Raw genomic sequence first — 19748 nt, 5'->3', positions numbered from 1 at the left:
CCTCATATCACTCTGTCTTGAATGGATTGACAGAATGTGCAATCCAGACACTAAAAGAGATTGCATGCATAAAAGGAGGGTCTCTGGGCCCTCATTATTTAAGTTTCTTGTAATGCCATAAGGTAACATCCACTGCTGCAATAAGGGTCTCACAGGTTGAACTGGTTTTGGGCAGACCCCCATGAATTCACTTAGATATACTGCATCCTCAGATTTGCGCTTCAGTGTGTCAGGGTCAAACCACCAGATAATAGGCTCAGAAGGTTCTCAGGAGCAGTAACTGTGGACTGTGCTGGCCACCTGGTATATTATGTACTCAAACAGGTCCAGCTAGCATCGGGGAAGGTAGTAAATAGACATATGAACCAGATTCAGAAAGCCTGAAACAGAGGGTCCCTCACAGGAAGGAACCGGGGCGGTTTGGGGCTGGAAAAGGAGTGAGGAGGCCAGCAGGGGTTCCAGAGCTAATTAGAGGTTAAGTGCACCACACAGGACATGGCTATCTTCCCCAGTGACCCACATCAAGTGTCTGAAATGCATGGGAAGCCAATGGTGGAGGCCAGTGAGACTATTCCACCCTAATGGGATACTGGAATGATCGGACCTTCAAGATCTCAAAGAATGATGGAGGATGAGACTGCTTGAATTTGTAGTGCAATCTTCAGCAGGAAGGCGTTTTATATACCATATATAGTCAAAGCAGTGGCTGTCGGGGCCCCCCCCAAAAAGGTTTTCATCTTCTTCGTCCCCATCCCTCCACTGGGACCTTCTGCTCTCACTGGGTCTGTCACTGCCACAGCCTGGAACAGCTGATCCAGTTGGCAGGAAACAGCTGATCCTTTTTTTTTGTTTTTTAAATCACACCTAAGACAGCTATTTTTTTTTCCTTTCACCATCGTTCAGCCTGGAACCACTGGACTGAGCAGGTGGCTCTCTCCTTCTTCCCTCTTGATTGCTGCATGGTCAGCACAAATCTTCGGGCCGGCCGGGCCCTGGACCACTCCCCCTTTCTGAAGTCTTCTCTCAGCTGCCCCCTCAGTCAGAAAAAGGCCCAGATACCCAGGGTGTGGAGGAAGGATGTGAAGGCAGTGGCCCACATGGATCTGCGGAAGGACGAAGGCCACAGAGATAGAATGGGGGAAAGGGAAAACGTGTGCTAGGGTCAGGCTAGGGAGGAGGGGGAGCACATTAGGGGAAGGGAGGGGAAGGTAGTGCGGTAAGGGAGGGAAGAGGTGGGGAAAGGGAAAGGAGGAAGAGTATGCTGGGGAAGGGTGGAGTGAGAGTTTATGAGAGAGTTCATTTCCCTTCTCACCACCTAGTAATGCCCACCCATGTTAACTTGGAGCCCTACCCGAATAGCGGCAGCTTTGTTTCTAGAAAAAATCACTGTACAAGGTAGGGGTGTCCAACTCTGGTCCTTGAGGCTACATACAAGTAAGCTTTTTAGAATATCCCTAATGCATATGCAGGAGATAAATCTGCATACACAATGGCTAAATTGTATGGAAATCTATCTCATGCCTTGAGGCCCAAATTTGGATACCCCTGGTATACATCAATGTTAGTGATGGTTAACTCAGTTTCCAAACCTGTCCTGGGGGAACCCCAGCCAATCAGGTTTTCTGGTTATCTGCAATAAATATGCATGAAATAGATTTGCATGCATTGTAAAGTTCTTTAGAATATAATCAGTGTACTTTAATAATGCTTTGGAAGGTCTGTTTGCCTTCCTGGCCTACTAGTTGGCTGATAGACAGCACAGCTTTCCAGCCCATTTAATCCTTGACCTTTCTACGAAAACTGAAAGTTGTGATGAGAGATGTTGCTACCTATCTAGTTGGAACGAGGCTTCAGTTCGTTTTAGTAAGTTATTAAACGTTTCATAGCTAGTAGAGTTTACTGAGCAGGGACTGTCTCTTATGTAGTTTTGTACAGCACTGCGCATGCTGAGTAGCGCTAAAGAAGTGATAGCAGTAATGATGTTCATTTGCCACTACTTTCCTGGTTAGGATGCAAATCTGTTGTCAGGAGGTGAAAGGTTTTACACTGTCACTCTGTCACTGCTTGTGACCTTGCACAAGTCACTTTACCCTTCATTGCCTCAGGTACAAACATAGGGCTAGATTCATCATTCCATGCAGAATGATGAACGCGGCGGTAAAGGGGGGCAGGGGGGTGAAGAAGGGGGCGGTTAGGTGATAGCCTGCAGCCGGTCGCACCACGGCGGTGCGGTTTCGCCTGCTGCGGTGCAGCCGTGCTGCACACTATCGCAGGCATAGCGCCACCGTAAAAGGTGGTGCTATTTCCCGTGCTACTGCCGGCGATAATGTTCTAAACACTATTTCCCTAATCCCCTCCCTAACTCCTCCACTCCACCTAATTTGAATGCTACCGCCACGATAAGGCCATTATCACGTGCGTCGATAAGGCCCTAACGCACGGGATAATGGCCTTTCGCGGGTTGGAAAATAACCTCGTTAGATTGTAAACCCTCTAGGAATAGGGAAATACTTACAGTACCTGAATGCATTCTGCCTCTGAAGGGTTGAAAAGCAGAATATAAAAAAATTCTAAAAAAAGAATAGTAATACTGATTCATTTACTCTGCAAATCTGAACCTTCCCAGACAGACGAGAGTCATTTTCACTACCAGATTGCATAAAGTACTTTTGGTGGCTTATATGTACTACATGATGGACAAAGAAGATTATAGTTTAAGTACTCAAGAATTTAGTGAACCAAAAATCAATAAAAGTATTTAAAAGCCGCTCACCATTGGAATCTATATTATGCAGGCCACATAATTACACCACAAATGAAAATGTTCACGTTAAAAGATTTTCAGTTTTAGGTTTCAAGCACCCACAAACCGAAACACTCTAAGTAGAATTTTTTTTTTTTTGACAAAACAAAAATATAATAAAGAAAAGAAATGTCCAATCTAATCTGTGCTGCAGTAAAAAGATGTGGTTTATTTGTGTCTTTTGTCCAGCAGCTATGCTAAGTTCTTCAAGGTCATGAGCAAATGTTTTGGCAGTACTGTTTTTTTTCTTTTAACAGCCATCCTTAAAGAATTTAAGGAGTTTTAAGCCAGGTTTTAACATTTAAAAGTCAGGACTAATGGCATACGGTGGCATGAATGCTGAAAAAAAGGACTTATTAAAACCTTATCACTAATCAATATGCATGGTTCCAAACAAAGATGCACTGTCTGGCAGCTTGAAAGGATTTCTTTATGCTGAAAGCATAGATTTTCATGTGTTTGTTTATCAAATGGATGTTAAGATTCGGCAGGAAGTCAGGGTATGCATAGCCAATTGAAATAATACACCACTTGGAATACAGAGTCCTTCTTCTTCTATTTCACTCCCATCATTTGTTAATCCTGCTTGTGAGTTTCAGCCAAACTCTGAGTGTCACGGTGAACCTATAGTATAACTAAAGAAAAGGATAGTACTAGTCCCTCGATTGTATTAGGCTTATTGTTCAGACAGGTAAAGGTACCATCTGGCTGATCAATAGTAACACGACTTGCTTCTGAAATCACATCTTACAATGAACCTTCTCTGGCTGCAGTGCGTATATGTGGACTAGCAACGCCAGTTTGTCAATAACCTTCTGCTCGATGTGCAGTAAGTCAGTCTCATGGCTGTTCTATGGATGAACGCTGTAGCAGGAGGAGGCTTGTTCTGAGAGTGTCCGAAGTCCTGCCTGCAGTCACCTGAAATGTCTCATTTAATCAATCTAATTCAATGTGGGAATAACAACTTTCTGTTTGGGTTATGAGGTTTATGTCTGTGTTATCTATGATGGATGATGCATAACCCTATATTTATAACTAACCTTCAGAAGGGTTGTTTTGACATGTTAAGATGACCATGAGATGAAAAACAATTTGCAAATTTTATCAATATTTTTATTGGGGAACAGGCGGCAAACTTCACTGAAGTTTTGTGACATGCACAAGCACTGCAAAACCTGAGATCTTTGTATAGTCAACAACTACCAAAGATACTGCTTGATTTCTAAACCCTCTTTTACCACGTATAAACAAAATAATCAGGTATATCCTTTATTACCAAACACAATACATATCATTTTTAGAAGTAGCTTTATTAAATACAGTACAGCAATGCATATACAATATAATTTTGAGCAAATCTTCTTGTCTTCTCTTCTTGAATTAACTTGAAATGACAGGTCTGCAGAAATCCTGTATTTTAAGCATGTTTGTAAGGTTTATGGGTCATGTTTTTCATAAATTTACCATGTCAACTAGGAACAGATATTATCTCTCTCTGAGGAAACTCCGAGGGATAATGGTTTTAAGAACTGTTGTGTTAAACCTGCTGCAAGCACAATAGCTGACACCAGGAGATAAGGACTAGGGGCAGTTAATATCTTTAATGCTTGTGCTTTTCCACCTCTTCACTTGAGCAAAGAATTAATGGTGTTCACACGAGAACGCTGAAATACTTCTCATCTAATGTTCCTGGGACAACTCATGTCATCTCTTGACCAGGCTGTTGATAAAAATGGTGACTATCGCTTGGACTGTGCAGAGCCATTTCAACTTGTTTCACAATTAGTTCTACAAATCCTGCTATATTCAATTCATTTTAGATCTCATTTTCACAGTTTCACTTGCTGGTTCTTATAAAGCTACCAGCATCTCAAAAGAAAGTTTTAACAATAGAATATTTAAAATATCTATATGCTGGCACGTTCTTCATAAAAACGGCAATTTTATAACAGTTTGTGAACTTGTAAAGTATAAGGATATTTTCTCTTTGAAAATTAGCATAAAGTATGTGCATTAAAAGCGGTCCTGCACTTTGCACCAGTCCTTTTGTATATTATACCTGTACTAATTTCCTACTCTAACCTAAACACACCTCTGACGATGCCTCCTTGAAGCCCGTGTGTGCTGTTACTTAAGCTGAGAAGAGTATTTTTCAGTTAAGCTATTTTCTCTGAGGACAAGTAGGATGGCAGTCTTCACACATGGGTGATATCATCCGATGCAGCCCAGCAGGAACTTTGATCTCAAAGCTTCTAGAACTTTCAGCATGCTCTACTGAGCATGTGCAGCTGTAGCCACCCCTCTATCTCTCAGGTAGAGTCCATTAGTCTTTCTTTTTCTGCCTAGCTATGTGGTTGCAGGGTCAGCTTTGCTCTCTTCACAGCTAATGATCTGCCAGTTCTAAAGCTGCAAGCAGCTGTTTTTTTCATAGAAACATAGAAATGACGGCAGAAGAAGACCAAACGGCCCATCCCAGCAAGCTTTCACACTTATTTTTTTCATACTTAGCTGGTACTCTTGGCCCTTATTAGTAACTTTCTGGTTCTATTTACCTTCCACCCCCACCATTGATGTAGAGAGCAGTGCTGGAGCTGCATCTAAGTGAAGTATCAAGCTTAATTGGTTAGGGGTAGTAACCGCTGCAATAAGCAAGCTACTCCCATGCTTATTTGTTTACCCAGCCTGTGCAATTCAGTCCTTATTGGTTGTTGTCTGAATATAAATCCTCTTTTCTTCCTTCCCCCTGCCGTTCAAGCAGTGAGCTGCACTGGATATGTATTACAAGTGAAGTATCAGGCTTAATTGATTCGGGGTAGTAACTGCCGTAACAAGCAAGCTACACCCACGCTTATTTGTTTACCTAGACTATGCAATTCAGTCCTTGTTGGTTGTTATCTGAATGAAAATCCTCTTATCTTCATTCCTCCCCTGCCATTGAAGCAGAGAGCATTGCAACAAGCAAGCTTCTCCCCTGCTTTTTTGTGAATGCAAATCCTTTTTTTCACATTTCCTCTTGCCATTGAAGCATAGAGCAATGTTGGAGTCGCATTAACCGTGTGTATGTTTATTGAATAAGGGTAGTAATCAACAGGTAGTAGCTGTCATTCCTGCAAGCCACCCTCATGCCCCTTCTCTTCATTCACATCCTCTAGACTTTATGGATCCATAGTGTTTATCCCATGCCCCTTTGAAGTCCTTCACAGTTCTGGTCTTCACCACTTCCTCCGGAAGGGCGTTCCAGGCATCCACCACCCTCTCTGTGAAGAAATACTTCCTGACATTAGTTCTGAGTCTTTCTCCCTCCACCTTTTTGGTCACCCTTCTCTGGACCGCCTCCATCCTGTCCCTGTCCCTTTGGAGATACGGTCTCTAGAACTGAGCACAGTACTCCAGGTGAGGCCTCACCAAGGACCTGTACAAGGGCATAATCACTTCCCCTTTCTTACTCGATATTTCTCTCTCTATGCAGCTCAGCATTCTTCTGGCTTTAGCTATTGTCTTGTCACATTGTTTTGCCGACTTCAGATCGTTAGACACTATCACCTCACGGTCTCTCTCCTGCTCTGTGCACATCAGCCCTTCACCCCCAGGCACAGCCTTGATGTTTTCTTATTTTCCCTCAATTCCCTTGTGATAGTTTAGGTTTAGTTTGTTTTTTCTCTCTCTTTCTAGCACCTCTCTGTCAGCCACATGGCAGGCCAAGTGCACTGTGCAGCCGAAAGAAGTTTTTCCCCTTAATAAATAATGCTACATTTATAGCTTATTACTGTGTCCTTTCCTTAATTTTCTGTTTTTGCCTTAGTCAAGTACCTGTTTGGACTGGCAGTGTGCAGTCCATTGTGGTCTGAGTACACCTTTGACCTGGGGACTTACATGAGTTCCTACATAGGCAGAAGTTCCAGGAAGCTCTGTCTGACTGCTGGGCATCGATAAAGGCTCAGATTGTGAAGGAATTCAGGACCATATGTTCCTGTGGGGAGGAAAGCTCATACTCCCCACACTCCTGGGAACTAGTCTCCTTGGCTTGTGCCTTGGATGACATAGCCTCCCTTCCTGCATCTCAGCTCGATCTAGCACTGCATCTCCTTCAAAGAGAAGGTGAACATGAGCCTGGGCGATCAACTTTGCTGATGCATCATCAATGCCAGGCCTGGCACCAGTTGCCTGTGCACATCTGTGCCAGAGCACTGATGGCCCCAGGAGGCGCTGCAGTCACTATGGCTGCCATAGAGCGCCATGGACATCCTTGATTACTATGAATGGCCTCAATGCCATTGAGCACTTTGGATGCAGCGAGCACCATTGCTGCCATGACAGTGAAGCGCTGAAGGGTAACCACTGGCTGGGGTCATCTATGCCTCTGATTGCCATACACACCACCAGGATGGTACCATCACTGTCGCCACTGTGGGCAGCAATGTTACCATTGGTATCACAGGTGCCGTTTGATGCCATTCCTACTGTGGGGGGTGCCTGGGTGTTGAGACTCCTCGAGTGCCATTTCTTCCATTACACGGGGCTTCTCCAGTATCGTGCACCATCTCCACACATACCAAGATACACCTTCCTGTGTCAGGTGCATCATTGCAGGGGCTCTTGATCGCTATCAGGAGCCATCGGCATGTGGCGCCATGGGTGCCAACTAGTACCTTCATATGTCTGGCACCCGGGGGTGATATATGATACCAATGGAGACATCTCATCCGCCATGCACTGCCATGGTTTTTTGTGCCTGTCCAGGTCGGAGCATGGACTGCTAGATCCGTGGATGTTGCAGCTTTCCGAGAATGCGCATCACTATCAGCTTGAAGGAGAACTGCAGCACAGGTGCACAATGCTATTCTGGTAGGATGCAGATTCGGTGAAGGGACACCTCCATTATTAGGTACCCACTGATATGTGTGTCTGTTTGTTCTTGTGTCAGAAGACATCACATACCTGTGTGCCGCAGACGCCAATCCACTGGGATGTTTTGGCCGAGAATGTATTCCTTTTCACTCCATTTTTGGAGCGGATACCAGGGATATATCCCCCTATCAGGAAGGAACAGACCCTTATGGGTCTCCTCCCTTATTGGCCTTCTCTGGTACATGGCTCCGACTGGGGCGATGATACAGCCCTTGATTCACATTAATCAGTGCAGCAATGTGGCTGACTGGATCACTTTACATGACAGCAGAAAAAGAACAAACAGCCCATCCAGTCTGCCCAGAAAGCTCCCACACTTATATTCCCATACTTATCTGTTTCACCGACCACCAAGTTCAGGGCCCTTGCTGGTAACTGATTCGATTTTCCTGCCACCCCCTGCCATTGATGCAGAGAGTAATGGAGATGCATCAAAGGTAAATCATGAGGTTTAATGATTAAGGGTACTAACCACCGCATCAAGCAAGTTACCCCGATGCTTGTTTACCCAGACTGCACAGATCAATGCCTTGTTGGATGTTGTCTGAATGTAAATCCTTTTTTCCACATTTCTCCCTGCCATTGAAGCAGAGAGCAATGCTATATATGCATTCAAAGTGATGTATCAGGCTTAATTAGTTTAGGGTAGTAACTGCCGCAATAACCAAGCTACCCCCACGCTTATTTGTTTAATCAGACTGTGTGGTTCAGTCCTTGTTGGTTGTTGTCTGAATGCAAATGCTCTTTTCCACATTTCCCCTTGCCGTTAATACAGAGAGCAATGTTGGAGTTGCATTAACCATGTGAAGGCTTATTGAGTAAAGGTAGTAATCACCAGGTGGTAGCCATCACCATTTCAGCAAACCACTCCCTTGGCTCTTCTCTTCATTCCCATCCTCTAGCCTTTATGGATCCACAGTGTTTATCCCATGCCCCTTTGAAATCCTTCACAGTTTTAGTCTTTACCACTTCCTCCAGAAAGGCATTCCAAGCATCCACCACCCTCTCCGTGAAGAAATATTTCAGAACATTGGTTCTAAGTCTTCCTCCCTGGAGTTTCAAATCGTGACCCCTAGTTCTACTGATTTTTTTCTAATGGAAAAGGTTTGTTGTTGACCATGGATCATTAAAACCTTTCAAGCATCTGAAAGTCTGTATCATATCACCCCTGCTCCTCCTCTCCTCCAGGGTATACATATTTAGGTTCTTCAATCTCTCCTCATAAGTCATTTTATGTAGAACCCCCCCACCTTTTTGGTCGCCCTTCTCTAGACCGCCTCTATCCTGTCTCTGTCCCTTTGGAGATACGGTCTCCAGAACTGAACACAGTACTCCAGGTGAGACCTCACCAAGGCCCTGTACAAGGGGATCATCACTTCCTTTCTCTTCCTTTCACTGTCATTTCTTGCACTGGGGTGCCATGTACAATCTACTGCCCAATTAGGTGGCAACCAGCAACTGTCCTTGTTGCCAATAGAACCTCATAGGTCAGCAATGATGTCCCACTCTCATCCAGGGAGTGCAAACATTTCCGGAATTGAACCCATCCAGTTTAGTAGTGCGCTCTCCCCTCGCCTTGGGAATGAGAGGTCTTATTGGCTTTCGAGGGGTGCCCTCAGTAGGTTTTTCAGTGCCTTCTGCTTGGGGAAGGTGTCGTTTTTAACACTCCATTCTCCGGGTTGGCTTAGAGTCTGAGTGGCAGCCACTCTCTGTTTTCGTACAGAATCCGAAGTCTGTCTATTAGGAGCTCTCACTCCATTGTTGCACTACTGTGCACTGGAGATGCCTTGTGGTGAGCGATGAACTATCCAGATGGGTGCTTCTCATTAAGCAATTTGCTTCCCAGTAGCAGAAATGGATTCCTCTCTTGTAGGTGAAGTGCCTCTTTGGATACTTGCTAAGGTACCCAGTCACTAGATGTGTTCCTAGGTTGACAAGACAGTCCCTATCCATGTGGATGTTTCTGCCTGTGTATCACAACACTTTCTCGAGCTATATGTTCAATATCTCTGCTTGGTTGATGGGCAGTTTGCTCTGTTGGTCAAATTGCTCCTCCTCTATTATACTCAGGGTTCCCAGATTGGTGAAGAAGTTCTCTTCCACAGGGGCTACCACTTACAGCATTCCTGTTTTTGCCCTCAGCAGAGGGGTTTGCAAACTTCTTCTTCAGGTTGCTATGACCCCACTGGAGTCTAGGATTCTCTCAGTATATTTTGCCTATTTTTATTGAGGGTAGATAGGCCCTGTGGGCTGCATTTGCTTCAGAAGCAACTCCCTGCTGGGATTAGCAGAGAGTTCCTAAGTCTCTCAACGGTATTCAACAACCTGGAAGCTATTTCCTTAGTCTTGCAGCTCAGAGGTCTGCCTCCTTGTGGTGTTCACTTCTTCTGACATTCAGTCAGACAGTCCAGGTGAAAGCCAGAGGGTGTGGCTGTAGCATATACTTTCAAGGAAGGAAACACGATCCTTTCCTGCTCAGGCCAGATCCCTGGCTAAAGTGCTTCCCCTGATGGTGAAGTACATCGTTTAGCTGAACTTCAGTCGCAGCTCACTGCCCTGCTCAGCATCATGGCATGGGGCTCTCAGTGGAGGAGTAGCCCTTCTGGCCTCAGCATTCTGGTTTTTATCCTATCTGACCTTGGAGGTCAGAAGGTGAAGTCTGCTGCAGACTCTGATGTTTCTTACCACTTCTTCTCTGGGTGGATATTTGGTTTCCATGCCCACTGTTCCTTTTGGACATACTTTCAGCTCCGCTCTGCGTACCCAATTTGTCTTGTTACTAGGTTGATAATGAACTACAGTTTTCTTTCTGCTGGTTGTCTTGTGACACCAAAGATGAAAAAAAAAATCAACTTTGCGGTCTTGATTCAAGACCTTTTTTCTTTTGTACTTGGTAATTTTGGCCCTTTGCCTGTACAAGGGGTCCTCTGCTACTAGACTAGTCAGAGTTCACTGTTCAGAATGTCCGACCATATTGGTTTTTGTATGGCTCAGTCCATTTCTCGCCCCATGCTCGAATTATGCCCCTGCCTTTGGACAGCTTGCTGCATTTTGGAGATTCTCTCTCTCTCAGACTGTCTTACCAGTCGTTTGAGGTGAAAAATTTAACTTTTCTCCCTCCTAGAACCTTTGTAGGTTGGCTACTTCACTGAAAAAGAGGGATGGGGGAAAAGGATCAAATTCCATGCTGGACTCCATCGGATAATGTCACCCATGTGTGAGGACTGACATCCTGCTGTCCTCAGAGAACACCTGATACAGGAAAGCAGCTCTGCTTTACCTGGATAAATGGGTTTGAAAATTGTCATTAGTGTGACCTGCTCAGTTCATAGAGCAATATCTGCTTAGCTTAAAAGTTTAAAAATTCACTTCTGACATACTCAGTTTGTGAGGATCTTGGCTATAGTGCGGCTCTCCTGCCTGCAGGGGCCCTCAGGGGGCCGTAGTGTGAGCTGCGCAAGCTTTTGCCTTGAAGATTCAGCACTGCCTTGTCTTTTTAAGCCTGCCTCCCTGTAAGTACATTGGCTCGGTGTGGAGTTCCCTTGCTTCATATTGTGGCCAATCCTCTAATTCTTAGCCTTAGTCTTGTCTTCACTTTCTGTGTATGCTTGTTCTGCCTTGTCCTGTTTTGTTTATCTTGAGTTCTGGCCCAAGTATAGGAGCCTCTTGGCTTTGTGTGTCTCTTATCTATGGCCTTGTTTATTTCTTGTATCTTGTCTGTCTTGCTTAATTGGGCAGTTTAATACTTATCCCAGTTTCTGCTCTGCCCCATTTATATATATATATATAGAAACAGAGAAATGACGGCAGAAGAAAACCAAACGGCCCATCCAGTCTGCCCAGCAAGCTTTCCCAGTTATTTTTCTCATACTTATCTGTTACTCTGACTGCTGAGGTCAGGGCCCTTATTGGTAACTTTTTTGCTTCTAATTTCCTTCCACCCCTGCCATTGATGTAGAGAGCAGTGCTGGAGCTGCATAAAAGTGACGTATCAAGCCTAATTGGTTAGGGGTAGTAACCGCCGCAATAAGCAAGCTACTCCCACGCTTATTTGTTTACCCAGACTATGCAATTCAGTCCTTGTTGGTAGTTGTCTGAATGTACATCCTCTTATCTTCATTCCCCCTGCCGTTGAAGCAGTGAGCTGCGCTATATATGTATTCAAAGTGAAGTATCAGGCTTAATTGGTTTTGGGTAGTAACAGCCTTACAGTTCTTATGTTCTCCCGCCGGCCACCAGAATATGAGGACTGAACTCGAGGGGGAGGTGGACAGTCAGGCAGAAGATCCCTAGTGCTAGGCAAGTCCTGTCCCTGGGTCCAGATCTGCTCCTGCACTGGGGATTACCCCATAACCAGCCAGTGGCCTTTGACAATTCTTTGTGATAATATAGAGTTAACAAACACATATATTGATCTCTAAACATTTCTCACGTGTGCCCGCAACCCCTTATCATTACTGAGATAAGCATCAATGTATGTGTAGTTACAATCATCAGAGACAGAGTCCAGTCCTATGGATTCAGGTTTACCAGAGGGTAAGTTGACCCACTTCAAGAAACAGCTAGAAGAAACTTAAATGACATAAATTGAGTCAAACTGCTTTAGTTTAAAGATAATTCAATGCTATATGTTTATTTGGTCTACAGGAGAGAAGTTCTTTTCTTAGCTAGTATTTCTTGAGGATTCTGGAAGTTTTAGGATGACAAAGTAAAACTGAGCCTTTTCAAGACCCTGCCAAGAAGAGCAATGACCCACAATACGAGGACCATATTCAGTAAGTTATCCGGCTAAAGTTAGCCAGGTAACTTGTCCTGGACATTCAATGGGTTAGACATCCTGCTGAATATACTTGCCTACAGTTATCCGGGCGATATAGCCAAATAACTTAAAAATGTAACTGGCTATGTCTGAATATAACCGGTTACGTTTTTATGTTGTCCAGCCTTATGTGGTCAAGTAACTTATTACTTAATTGAATATCTTCAAACATTGCAAAGTTAAAAAACAAAAAGACAGGGCCTGGGGGCTGGAGCCTGATTCCCTCCTCCCCATGCACCCTCCCAGCTTATGCTTCCGGTGCCTCGTCTGACAGAAGGCACGCTGGAAGCACCGGGAGCAGGTAAGTGCACACCTTCCGCCTGGTAGGAGGTTTTGGTGGGTTAGTGGGTAGGGGGGGGGGCCTGATTTTCATATTTAAACAGGGAAGGGAAGGGGTTTTCGGGGGCCCCAACCTGCGACTCCTAGAAGATTATTTTCAACTTTAGGAGCGATTTGGAGTGCGTTAGTGCATGGCCCGGCAGGTGGGGGGAGGGAGGGAATCAAGTTGCAGGCCCCTTTACATTGTTTTTTTTGTTTTACTCTCCAGTGCTACTTAACTAGTTTATTTGAGGATATCCGATTAAATAGCAAGTTATCTGGCACCCGAGGCTGGATAACTTAGCAAGATATAAGTGAAACCTGCGGCCTGCTCAGAATGTAGCTGGGTAATGAACCTAGCCAGATAAGGAGCTCAATCTAAACTTGCCATTTAGACAGATAACTTAGGATCGATCTGTCTAAATGACTTTTAAGTTTGACCTCACTATTATTAGGTAACAGAAAGTACATTAATTTAAAAAATACAAACTACATTTTTTTTACTTGATAAAAGGATATTCCATCCAGAGCATAATGGCTGTGTCACAGAACCATTTCTAAATCTGAATGTCTGAGGTAATTTAACACAATAATAGAGCTCTATTTTTATTTTATAGCTTTCAGTGAGCCTTCCCCCCACAAAAAAAACCCCAAAACCAAACCAGATATGGGGTAAACATTGGAAAACATTGTTAGAGCAAAACGTGGTGTTTTAAGAGATTGAAATATTAGGCACTGTCCATAGGGGAGGTAATTTTCAAACAGCTCTCTTAGGGCAAAAATCTGCAGGTGCTGTTTACCTTCAACCTTTAGCCTGAATTTTCAAATCTGACTTATGTACATAAGAACACTTTGCAGATTTGCACAGACGTTTACACAAAACATTATACCCTGCTTGGAAAAAGTGTAGCTTTCTGCATATAGATTTACATCGTAAGTATGCATTTACATGAGCTCCCTGCCCCAGGACACCATCACATCAAAATTGCTTTTACCGGTCTGATCTCAATAAATCTGCTTAATGAACTAACTCTTCAGGAGGGTGTTTTTGATTTAAATACTGCTTTGCATCCAAGAAAAGCCTTTACTGGTTTAACTGTTACCACAAAATTCTTTTTGCCACGTAGTAGTAAATGATGACTAAACTGGTCCATCCAGTTCGTCCAGTTGAGATTCTTCTACTTTGGTTAGAAAAGCATACAACACTCATACTCAACCCCAGTTCTCCTTTCCATCCAATCCACCCACATCTTTTACCTGATCCTTCAATCTTTCTCCTACCGCTGCTTTTCGTATCAGTCCTAAGCATGCCTCTACCATTTCAGCCTTATCTTCCTCTTTGAGTCTTACTAGATCAATGCTTAATCCAAAACCCAAGTCCCCCTCCATGAGTTAGCACTAAGTTTAGTTTATTACTGATTTACCAAAAAATCAATAAAAAATATCAATGCAGTAAACACATAAAAAATAAAGCACAATGCTACAAATAGCACATATGTATAATTAAAACTATTGTATGTAATTTACCACAGCCACCAAAGCCAGCAAGGCTATTGTCCAAAACATCTGGTCTTCCCAAGCTCATTGAAGTATAGGTTTCAACCATGGTCACTCCATGAAGTCTAGACCAGCCATCATAGAAGCCTGATACAACTATATCAACACTGTTAGAGTTCAAATTGGGGTAATCTGCAAGAAACTGCAGCAAGAAAAGCCTCTGTGGTACCAAGGCTTAATAACTAACACGAAGCGATTAGTGCAGACCCTTGCCGAAGGGAAGCAGCAACTCCAGAGAATGGTTCAAGTCCTACATTTAGTTTTTTATGTATTTATTTGTGTTTTTTCTTGACCGACCATCATCAGAGATATCAAGCCGGTTTACATGTAACAGGGGTAAAAACAAAGCAGGAAGGTTAACAGAGAACTGGGAAGTGCAGAGACAGTTGCAAGTTTGCTATTCCAATTTGAAAGTATTTTTAGACAACCTAGTCAAAAGATTCAGGGTGATTTCCAATAAAAACATACATAAATAAAAACAAATAAAACATCTTAAAAAAAACACACAACAAAATACCATATAACATAAATAACATTCTTTGTAAAAAAAACAAAAAACACTGAGTCTGAATTGAGAACCTGAGGTATGGCTAGATGTACATAAGCTTCCTAAGGCAGAGACCAAATAGATCTAATAATGGCTAGGTTTCAAGGTCAAAGGCTGACTTGAAAAGGTAAGTTTTCAACACATTTTTTAAAAGGTTTTTTAGTAAGAGGTATTTCTAAGGAGAGTTGGCAGAGAGTTCCATCGTGTCAGAATGCAGTAGCCAGAACTATCTCCAACGCACGTAAATATGATCACATCTCCCCTATCCTTAAGGACCTGCATTGGCTCCCTATCCCATCTTGTATCCTCTATAAAACCCTGATCATTATCCACAAATCCATATATACACACCATTCTAATTGGCTTGACGAGCCCTTCCGCCTCACATGCCCGAATCGGCCCACTAGGACCTCTAACAAAGGGTCCCTCCATGTGCCCTCCTTAAAGAAAGCACACCTCACATCCACGAGGGATCGGGCGCTCTCCATTGCTGGCCCCATGCATTGGAACTCACTTCCAACCCATCTCAGGCTAGAACCATGCATTATAAAATTCAGATCCCAATTAAAGACGGCTTTTCAAACAAGCCTTCCCCCAAAACCCTTAACAGCCCCACCCCAGTTACTCCTCCTGTGAACCGTAATGTTATAATGTTTGATTTGCCATTGCTTTTGTCCTCAAGGTTCTCAGGTTCGCCTGTTGCTTTTGTTCCTGCGCTTTCCTTGCTTTCCTATTGGTTTCTTTGTATCCCCTCCACACTCCCCTGTTTTTTTGTAATTTTCCTCTCTATAGTTCGCTGTAAACCGATATGATGTCTCAACTAATATCAGTATAGAAGACTCCTTAAATAAATAAATAAATAGCGACGAAGAAAGCACGTACTCTAGTGTCGGAGAGACATGCCATTTTTAAAGTTGGAACAGTTTAATGAGCTATATGGAGCGCTGACACAGATAGCCCAACCAATGCAAGCTGCCATAACATGGACAACCCCATTACCTCTGGTGTTGTTTAAAATGAAGGCAAGAGAGGATCCAGATGCTTTCTAAATGAATTTTGAAAGAACTGCCCACATCGTTGGCTGGCTGGAAGCTACTTGGATCACTGCCTGGCAAATCTATTTACAGGCAAAAGCCAAACAACTTTCCTGGCTGCCAACCTAGATAGAACATAAGAAATTGCCATGCTGGGTCAGACCAAGGGTCCATCAAGCCCAGCATCCTGTTTCCAACAGAGGCCAAACCAGGCCACAAGAACCTGGCAATTACCCAAACACTAAGAAGATCCCATGCTAGTGATGCAATTAATAGCAGTGGCTATTCCCTAAGTAAACTTGATTAATAGCAGGTAATGGACTTCTCCTCCAAGAACTTATCCAAACATTTTTTGGACCCAGCTACACTAACTGCACTAACCACATCCTCTGGCAACAAATTCCAGAGCTATATTGTGTGTTGAGTGAAAGACTTTTCTCCAATTAGTCTTAAATGTGCTACTTGCTAACTTCATGGAATGCCCCCTGGTCCTTCTATTACTCGAAAGTGTAAATAACCGATTCACATCTACTCGTTCAAGACCTCTCATGATCTTAAAGACTTCTATCATATCCCCCCTCAGTCGTCTCTTCTCCAAGCTGAACAGCCCTAACCTCTTCAGCCTTTCCTCATAGGGGAGCTGTTCCATCCCCTTCATCATTTTGATTGTCCTTCTCTGTATCTTCTCGATCGTAACTATATCTTTTTTTAGATGCGGTGACCAGAATTGTTCACAGTATTCAAGGTGCGGTCTCACCATGGCGCGATAAAGAGGCATTATGACATTTTACGTTATTTTAACCATTCCCTTCCTAATAATTCCTAACATTCTGTTTGCTTTTTTGACTGCTGCAGCACACTGAGCCGATGATTTTAAAGTATTATCCACTATGATGCCTAGATCTTTTCCCTGGGTGGTAGCTCCTAATATGGACCCTAACATCGTGTAATTACAGCAAGGGTTATTTTCCCTATATGCAACATCTTGCACTTGTCCACATTAAATTTCATCTGCCATTTGGATGCCCAATCTTCCAGTCTTGCAAGGTCCTCCTGTAATTTATCACAATCCGCTTGTGATTTAACTACTCTGAATAATTTAGTATCATCCGCAAATTTGGTAACCTCACTCATCGTATTCCTTTCCAGATCATTTATATATATATTGAAAAGCACCGGTCTAAGTACAGATCACTGAGGCACTCCACTGTTTACCATAAGAACATGCCATACTGGGTCAGACCAAGGGTCCATCAAGCCCAGCATCCTGTTTCCAACAGTGGCCAATCCAGGCCATAAGAACCTGGCAAGTACCCAAAAACTAAGTCTATTCCATGTTACCATTGCTAATGGCAGTGGCTTTTCTCCAAGTGAACTTAATAGCAGGTAATGGACTTCTCCTCCAATCCTTTTTTAAACACAGCTATACTAACTGCACTAACCACATCCTCTGGCAACAAATTCCAGAGTTTAATTGTGCGTTGAGTAAAAAAGAACTTTCTCCGATTAGTTTTAAATGTGCCCCATGCTAACTTCATGGAGTGCCCCCTAGTCTTTCTACTATCTAAAAGAGTAAATAACCAATTCACATCTACCCGTTCTAGACCTCTCATGATTTTAAACATCTCTATCATATCCCCCCTCAGCTGTCTCTTCTCCAAGCTGAAAAGTCCTAACCTCTTTAGTCTTTCCTCATAGGGGAGCTGTTCCATTCCCCTTATCATTTTGGTAGCCCTTCTCTGTACCTTCTCCATTGCAATTATATCTTTTTTGAGATGCGGCGACCAGAATTGTACACAGTATTCAAGGTGCGGTCTCACCATGGAGCGATACACAGGCATTATGACATTTTCCGTTTTATTCACCAATCCCTTTCTAATAATTCCCAACATTCTGTTTGCTTTTTTGACTGCTGCAGTACACTGAACAGACGATTTCAATGTGTTATCCACTATGACACCTAGATCTCTTTCTTGGGTTGTAGCACCTAATATGGAACCCAACATTGTGAAATTGTAGCATGGGTTATTTTTCCCTATATGCATCACCTTGCACTTATCCACATTAAATTTCATCTGCCATTTGGATGCCCTATTTTCCAGTCTCACAAGGTCTTCCTGCAATTTATCACAATCTGCTTGTGATTTAACTACTCTGAACAATTGTGTCATCTGCAAATTTGATTATCTAACTCGTCGTATTTCTTTCCAGATCATTTATTCCTACTCTCTGTTTCCTGTCTTTAACCAGTTTGTAATCCATGAAAGGACATCACTTCCTATCCCATGCCTTTTTAGTTTTCTTAGAAGCCTCTCATGAGGGACTTTGTCAAACGCCTTCTGAAAATCCAAATACACTACATCTACCGGTTCACCTTTATCCACATGCTGTTTAACCCCTTCAAAAAAATGAAGCAGATTTGTTGGGCAAGACTTCCCTTGGGTAAATCCATGTTGAGTGTGTTCCATTAAACCATGTCTTTCTATATGCTCTACGATTTTGATCTTGAGAATAGTTTCCACTATTTTTCCCGGCACTGAAGTCAGGCTCACAGGTCTATAGTTACCTGGATCGCCCCTAGAGCCTTTTTTAATTATTGGGGTTACATTGGCCACCTTCCAGTCTTCAGGTACAATGGACGATTTTAATGATAGGTTACAAATTTTAACTAATAGATCAGAAATTTCATTTTTGAGTTCCTTCAGTACACTAGGATGCATACCATCTGGTCCAGGTGATTTGCTACTCTTTAGTTTGTCAATCTGGCCCCATTGGAATGCAGTCTGAAACTGAGGATGGAGTTACAATTCCATTGTAAAAGGTACAGAGAAAGGGAACCATAATGATAAATTGGATGGAACCATTTCCTTATATGGAAAGGCGAAATAGGTTGGCGCTATTCAGCTTGGAGAAGAGATGGCTGATGGAGGATATGATAGATATCTATAAAATCATGAGTGAAATAGAACAGGTAAATGTAAATTGGTAATTTACTTTTTCAAAAATTATAAAGATTAGGGGGCACTCCATGAAGTTAGTAAGTAACACATTCAAAACAAACTGGAGAAAATTCCTTTACACTCAATGTACAATTAAGCTCTGGAATTTACTACTGGAGGATATGGTTAAGGCAGCTAGTGTAGCTGGTTTTAAAAAATGTTTGAACAAATTCCTGGAGGAGAAATCAATTTCATTATTATTAACCAAGTAGACCTTAAGAAATAGCCACTACTTATCACTGCAGAATAGAAGCATGGGATCTATTTAATATTTGGTATCTTGCCAGGTACTTGTGACTTGGATTGGCCACTGTTGGAAACAGGATACTGGGCTTGATGGACTGTCGGTCTGACCCACTATGGAAAGTTCTTATGTTATTATTGTCTCTATGAAGGGAGAGAATCTATGGACATCAACCTAGTGACACAGCCAGCGCTACAGATTAAAGTTCACCCTGGCGAGGTAAAACCTCCAAAGGAGGGCTGACTCCCAGGTCTAATCCACAGGTGTGCTCTCATTGTGGATAGAAAGCACACGTTATCAAAAACTGTCTATGGCGTGAATATAAAAGTGGGAGTGAATCTAATGAAGCTCTACAGCTGTAACTTCATTGATATTCTTCGTTTGGGACTTAGGGACTTTGTGATCCCTTTTGAGCTGGATGAGATCCCTACCCAAGCTCCGGTAGTCAAGGTATGGAAAGACTCTTATCTGGAAGAAGATAGCCCAAAGAGAGTATAACGATTACAAGAAGGCAGCAAC

The sequence above is a fragment of the Rhinatrema bivittatum genome, chromosome 3 (assembly GCF_901001135.1).
Source record: "Rhinatrema bivittatum chromosome 3, aRhiBiv1.1, whole genome shotgun sequence".
In the NCBI taxonomy this organism is placed as follows: Eukaryota; Metazoa; Chordata; class Amphibia; order Gymnophiona; family Rhinatrematidae; genus Rhinatrema; species Rhinatrema bivittatum.
This window is presented reverse-complemented; position numbering follows the sequence as displayed.